Source organism: Quercus robur, chromosome 4, assembly GCF_932294415.1.
Source record: "Quercus robur chromosome 4, dhQueRobu3.1, whole genome shotgun sequence".
In the NCBI taxonomy this organism is placed as follows: domain Eukaryota; kingdom Viridiplantae; phylum Streptophyta; class Magnoliopsida; order Fagales; family Fagaceae; genus Quercus; species Quercus robur.
The window spans coordinates 69,811,360-69,819,544 of record NC_065537.1 but is presented as its reverse complement, the minus strand read 5'-3'; positions in this window follow the sequence as shown (position 1 = coordinate 69,819,544).

The window sequence follows — 8,185 nt, the reverse complement described above, 5'->3', positions numbered from 1 at the left end:
ATGTTTGTATCAGCTTCATCTAAGTCTACTATTTTTACCTGATGATCTTCCAATTTACAATTCTTCCTGGGTGGATATTGAATCTCAATGGCAATCTTATCAAATATAAGAACATGGAAGCTTGAATTTCCTTCATATCTGAAGACTAAAAAATAACCATAACAGATAGAATGGTATTCAGCGAAATCCTGCCAACCATTACAAAACCAAATGTTGTTATCAGCTTTCTTCAATCCCACTTGCCAAATACCACCATAGGGAGCAATGATTGTAGCTAGAATGGATAGCTCAGCACTGTTGAACCCTGACCAGAAGTACCCATCCACACTCACGTCAATACACATAGCATTGCAGAAAATTTTATGCATCAATTTCGGGGGTGAACTGTCCACCTTTGCTACATTGATGTTCGTAGTGCTGCTCAACAGTTTCGCACTGTTGAACCCTGTCCATTCATATCACCAACACGCACGTCAATACACAGCTATGTATCCTTTTGCAATGCACCATTTTTAAAGGATGCAAAACATCCCTAAGAAGTTTATGATACATTTAACACAGCTCAACACTGTCACGTCAAGTCATGTCAGATGAAGCACATCAATGTTGAATAATCTTCACGTGAATAAATACGCAACCTCTTTTGCAGTACACATCACCAGCCCGCTACTGTAGCACAAGTTATAGCCATATGAAACAGCTACCTCAACGAATCACATGCACCAACAGACGCCACTGAACAATATACTGTCAAGTCATATCATCTTTATTCACGTGAATACTTATAGTCACATCCACCTGAATACTTGCCCTTGCAAAACCCCTATATAAAGTCCTATTTACATCTATCCTTGCAAAACATCTACACATACCGAAGTCCCATTTACATCTACCGTTGCAAAACTTCTACACATATCGATCTAAAGTCACATTTTCCAATGTCAATGCGCAATTGGATGCTACCTCATTTTCCAAATAACTATAGAAAGGAAAGAGATTCTGACGAGAGGGAATACTATGTCGGACTGCGATAGGAGTGGGACTTTCATGTGAACGAGTCCAACGCTTTGCACGATGATCTCCCGCAACTCGAAGCGCCTCTTGTTGACCGTAGCTCACTCACACTGCCACGGCAAAACATGCACCAATATGAGCATGCAGTGACGAAAATAAAAAAAGAGAACAATCTTATGATACTTCATAGGTCCAGGTATCATATGCTACAATTGGCAGAGGAGCTAGCCGCTGCAACAAACAGGCAACTCACTCCGGCAGAACGTAACAATGTCCTCAACTACGAGGACTACCTATCAGAATGAATGCCTATGTGGTGTGTGTGTGTGTGTTATGTCTATGGTTAAGTTAATAATGTTAGTGTAAGTTATTTTATGTTTTCTGTGTTATGTTGTAGGTGCTTATTGAAAAACATCATGTGTGAGTTTACATAGTACAAATGAAACCATACATATAACACATAGTTAAGCAAAATAGTTCTCCAACAAAATCTAATTACACCACGACACAACACGATTACTCTTCATCTGACATCTCCACGTCTGACTGATAAGTGGGATTAGCAAGAAGTGATTGCATGAACTGTGCATGCTCGTTCCACCCTTTCTGCACTGACTCTCGAATCTCGACTTGGATCGGATATCGATTAAGACGTATCTTCATTCGATTATTTTCTTCTCTTATGCGGTTCAATGCTTTACGAAGTTCGTCAATGGTGTCTCCGGGCATCTGCGATGCGAGTCGCCGAGGCACTGGCAACTTAAAACCAACCAACTCATCATAAAACATTTGCTGTTCACGAAATAACCAAGCCCACTCCTATCTCATGGTATTGTGAACGTAAGCACTATTTCGCAAATTCGGATTGATTGGATAGCTGAACTCATCTTCCAATACCCAACAACGACCCATAGCAGTGAACACATCATGAGGACTATAGAGTTTTGGGTTGCCAGAACCAGACATTGACGCTGAATACAATAACACCAAATGATCAAGTTAATAGTGTGCATCAACTATTGCTAAATAATGTAATGTTGCATAGAATGGTACACAGCAAAGACATTCATAAAATTGTGTACTATTGCATGCTAAAAATGAAATACTAACACTCACACTAACATTTGACCATAAACAATAGACATTGTTGGTAATGTCTACACATTGTGTTCAATAGTAAATGTTGTTGTAAATGTCTGACCAATGATGATTATGTGCAATACAAAATGTTGCTATAGTAAAGAAATTATTTCATTCTCTTGTGACCAATGTTTACTACAACAAATAACCAAAATCACACCAATGTACTTACTTCACACTCATTCAACCTAAAAAATAAAAATTTAGTACAATATCAAATGAAAATACCATTGCCCTAAAATTGTGGTGTGAGTTTTTTACCTGAGGTAATACAAATTTCAATTGAGTTTGAAAGCAGCTGTTGATCTGTGGAGAAGTTCCAACTCAGTTCAGCAGAAAGCACGACCTCAGTTTAGCAGAAAGCAAGACACTCTGAGTGGGAGAAGGTGTGGAGAAATTATACGAGAATACTCAACTTTACGGAGATTGAGTATACTTTATACCTCGATATTAAAGGAATCGAGTTATATTGAAAGACTACACCTGACACAAAGACAGTACGAAATTAGGTTTAATAAGAGCATAACTTGATATCTAATTAGTCGGTTACATAACTCGATTAATTGAAAATCGAGTTATGTAGAGATTCAAAAAAGAAAATGCCATGCTGGAAAAGCAGCGTGGGAAAAAGCTGTACCTAACTCGATCATAGGAATATCGAGTATTTCATATAACTCGATTTTCTTATTATCAAGTTACAAAAGAGGGACATTTCCCTATTTAATTTGAGAAAGAGGGCAAAAGGATGTTTAATTTCCAAAAAAAAGGGCATTTGCCCATTTTGGCCTCTCATTTTATGTATGTTTTCGTTTAATAAAAATTCATATTTGGTGGGTTAATGATAATTCTAGGTGCACACTATACTATATATAACTAGTCAGTAACCTGAGTAATGTATAGAAAATTTTTATATAATATGATTTTTTTATCTCTTTTATTTATTTATTTTTTGTCTAAAGATAAAATTTCAAATATAAAAACTTTTGAACTGGGTTTATAATACATTACATAACTAGAGTACATTAGTATTACTATTTTCGTGTGTGTTCTAATAAGTATTACTATTTACTAAAAAAAAAAAAGGAATGTTTATCCGACATTGGTTGTGTGTGTTTAGTGTCTGTTGTTTATAACTCCAGTCTACAACTACAAATGTTAGGCCCTTTTGTAGTTATATTTTGATTATGTAATGTATTATAAACCCAGTTTAAAACTCTAGTATCACTATCGTTATATGGGCTTTGCTAGATGGACAACATGGGCTAATGGACAACCAATATCCCAAGCCCAGATTATATATTCAAGTATTGGAAAAAAAAAAAAAAAAAACCCACAAACTTACACAAAGTCTTGTAGGGTCCATTTGGTTGGAGGATGAAAAAGTATGAGGTTCGAAAATATTTTAGTTTTTCTCATTTGTGTTTTGTTGGGGGTGGAAAATTAGAGGGATGAAAAAAAAAATTTATTTGGTTGAGAAAAAAAAAGGAAAAATAGAAAATAGAGTTTATATAAATTTACTTATATACCTCTGTAGGGGTGATAGGCCCAGAGGAAGGTATCTATAAAGTATATTGGGTCAGGGGCCCAATCCGAGGACATTAAGTCATCTGAGGATGGGTAAATATCTTTATAAGAGTCCATATTGGTAAGTGAATAGTTGAAGTCTGACCACGATCAACTAAGGAGACGGTCCCAAGATAAATACTTCCTCGACTGAGTAAGGTCAAGGTCAGAATGTATGGCCTGACACCAAGAGCAACGTCCTAGACGATTCCATTGATGCGAATAAGTATCTAGAAGGAACAAGACAAAAGGAGACCATGAAATATCTCAAGGGAAAGCTGTTACCACCACATTAAATGTTTTGCAGCTAACTCTCTGGCCACATTAATAAGGAAGTGATACCTGAATAGTGGTTTTTCAGCCTTACAACTAAAGACTTCAAGAAGGTGCAGATGGAACAAGTATCAAGACCAACCATCTAGTCTGCACATGAAGGGTAGAGATGAAAGGGAAAGATAGTATAAAGAAAGAAAAGGGCAATGAGAGAGAGAGAGAGAGAGAGAGAAGGAGAGATGAAGAGAGAAACATTGTAGCAATCAGGAAACCAACTTGTAATCAAATTTAAGAGAAATATATAAGAATTGATCTCCTCGGACTGTGCCGATGACGATTTCCTTTAGTTTAAATCAATCTATATTTCTATTCTTGTCATTTGAACCCATTTTATTTGTCATCCAACTCATTTTAGCCCAGTTTTCCAACTCACTCTCTACAAATTTATTGTTTTAGGCTTTTTGGGCCTGAGTCCATACATCATTTGAGCTAAGAACAAAATTTGGTCCTTACAACCTCTATTAGATAAAAATAAAAAATAAATAAATAACACATACATTATATTTTTATTAAAAAATTGTGCATAAATGAGAACTTCAATAAAAATTAAAAAAATTAAAAAAAGAGATGCACATAATAATCCAAAATATATAAGAAAAAAAAAGAATGAAAAATAAGGAATGATAAGTAGTCCCAAAAAAAAAAGACAAACAAAAGATATGAACACACCCGCACAAGAAAGATTAAGGAAAAAGAAAAAAGAAATGAAAGAAGAAGAAGAGAACAACGAAAAGTAGTAGAAGAAGGACAAATAGACGAAAACATAAAACAGAAATAGGAAAATGAAGAAAACGAAAAGAACAAAAAGAACCATTTAAGCATAGTTAGAAGGGCATTTTTGTCCAAAGATTTTGTTCCTCTTTTTCTCCTTTGTGTTTTGTTGGGAGTGGAAAATTAGAGGGATGAAAAACTTCTTTGTTTGATTAAAGGAAAAAAAAAGGAAGAATAGAAAATAAAGTTTATATAAATTTACTCATATACCTCTATTAGATTTAAAAAAAAAAAACATACATTATATTTTTATTAAAAAATTGCTCATAAATGAAAACTTCATTAAAATATAAAATAAAATAAAAAAAAAGAGACGCACACAATAACCCAAAATATATAAGAAAAAAAGGAATGAAAAATAAGGAATGACAAGTAGTCCCACAAAAAAAAAGAAAAAAAAAGAAAAAAGAAAAGAAAAAAGAAAAAAAAAAAAGACAAACAAAAGATATGAACACGCGCACAAGAAAGATGAAGGAAAAAGAAAAAAGAAATGAAAGAAGAAGAAGGGAACAACGAAAAGTAGTAGAAGAAGAACAAATAGACGAAAACATAAAACGGAAATAGGAAAATGAAGAAAATGAAAAGAACAAAAAGAACCATTTAAGCATAGTTAGAAGGGCATTTTTGTCCAAAGATTTTGTTCCTCTTTTTTCTCCTTTGTGTTTTGTTGGGAGTGAAAAATCAGAGGGATGAAAAACCTTTTTGTTTGATTGAGAAAAAAAAAAAAAAGGAAGAATAGAAAATAGAGTTTATATAAATTTATTCATATACCTCTATTAGATAAAATAAAAAAAACACATAAATTATATTTTTATTAAAAAATTGCACGTAAATGAGAACTTCATTAAAAAATAAAATGAAAAAAAAAAAAAAAAAGAGATGCACACAATAACCCAAAATATATAAGAAAAAAAAAGAATGAAAAATAAGGAATGATAAGTAGTCCAAAAAAAAAAAAAAAGATATGAACACACGCGCACAAGAAATATGAAGGAAAAAGAAAAAAAGAAATGAAAGAAGAAGAAGGGAACAACGAAAAGTAGTAGAAGAAGAACAAATAGACGAATCACATAAACAGAAACAGGAAAATGAAGAAAATGAAAAGAACAAAAAGAACCATTTACGCATAGTTAGAAGGGCATTTTTGTCCAAAGACTTTGTTCCCCTTTTTTCTCCTATTTTCTCCCTAATTTGGGGAGATTATGTTTAGGTGAATTAAGAGAGAAAACTCCTAGGCTTCACTAAAATCTCTTCCATTTTTCCTCCTCAACCAAACAGTAACTCCAACCATTTTCTCTATACTTTTCTCCTGTTTATTTTCCATCCACCCACCTTTTACTCCAACCAAATGCACTCATAGAATTTTTGTGACAGAGAGCTTTAATTGATCATTATTATTTTATAGTATTTGACAAATAACAGTGATACAATGCTTTGAAGTTGTTTCACGTTTTTAGTAATCAAATTGATATAGGAATTTTAGATGTCAACAATCTTATGCGATCAAAGATGACATAATAAAAGTATTTTGCGTTTGGATGAATCCAATTAATTCAAATAATGCAACCTTCAAATAGAAGCTGTAAATTTCATAAGCTTCTAAATTCTATAACCTACTCATTATTGTATGGTAAAATTATAAATTGTATATAAATTTTATCAGAAATCTCTTTCTCCCTCTTTATTTATCTGTGTTTATTCTCAAAACAACTAATTATTCTTAAAGTCCATCTAATTGAATCAGAATTGGTTGAAGTTTTCTGTGTTTAAAGACTTGGGTGAAACATCAAACATTGACATGGTCCAGGTCTTTGTCGTTCTCTCTTTTTTTTTTTTCTCTTAATGGCCCCATGCATGAACTAATCTTAGGATGCATGGGAGTCAGGATTGGTCGTCTCAGACCAGAAAGTTGTTGGTGTAATTTGGGCATAAAACATGGCCCCATGCATGAATGACAGAATCCCAAGTATTGGCTCCAATCATAAGTAGGACTTTTATTGATTTGAACTGTGTTACCTAAAAAAATTTCCTTTTAAATACATCATTTGCTTCCTAAATTTTAGACCATGAACTATTTTAGACATTTAAATTTAAAGTTATTGCTTTTAGTAATTTTGATAGGATGGTCAAATCTTTAATATGTCGTCACTTTATTTTTTTAAGTAAGGTTGTAATTTAAAATTACAACTAATTTTATATTTAAATTTTGTTTTAGAATAATTACAATGATATTGCTTTAAAGAATAGAGTTTTCCTTTGCATACTTTTCTAGAACCCCATTTTGATATACCTAATTATTGTCCACGCGGTTCCTTACGGTCTCTAATATTGTCCCACACGGTTATTTGTTTGGTTCTTTTATTCAATTTAGAAGTGGGTCCGAACATCACTATTTCTTGGACTACTTGTCTTCTTTCCCTTGCTATAAATTTGCTTCTTTTTCAGCTGCAAAACAATCATACATACACATCCATTACAAAATTTGATAAACCATCATTTCTTTGTCAAACAAAAGCCTTTTCAACCACATTGCATGGGGCTTCGTTCACACCTGAGTTCAGCTACACCATCATCATCTTTTTCCATGCACTCATTTATTCTTCTCTGCTGCTTTGGCTTGTTTCTCACCTCTGTGCTTGGTGAGAATAATGAGACTGACGGGTTAGCACTGCTCAACTTCAAAGCCAAGATTAGTAACGATCCTTTCGGGGTCATGAGTTCTTGGAATGATAGCATCCACTTTTGCCAATGGAAAGGTGTTTCCTGTGGTCACCGACATCAAAGGGTCATTGTTTTGGACCTGCGATCTCAAAAACTGGTAGGCTCTATATCCCCAAATATTGGAAATTTAAGTTTTTTGTGGAAGCTAGACCTTGAAAACAATAGCTTTTATAATGAAATTCCTTCATAAATTGGCCATTTGCACAGACTAGAAGTCTTGCTATTGAACAATAACACAATAAGTGGAAAAATTCCTAGCAATTTATCCAGTTGTGCCTAACTCAAGAGTGTTTCATGCGGCTGTTAATAATCTGGTTGGAGAAATCCCCACAGAGCTTGGTACCTTGTCAAAGCTCCAAATCTTTGCTATTCATAAAAATGTTTTGATGGGAATTATCCCACCTTCTTTTGGAAACTTATCATCTCTAGAAGGTTTTTCTGTAGCTTATAATAACCTGGGTGGGAGTATCCCTGATTCTTTTGGCCTATTGACCAAACTTAAAATCTTTGCTGTGGGTTCAAATAGATTGTCTGGTACAATTCCTCCCTTGTTCTTCAATATCTCTTCAATAACAAAGATTGATGTAGCAGTTAACCAAATCCAAGGGCATCTTCCATCGGACATAGGTATCACTCTACCAAA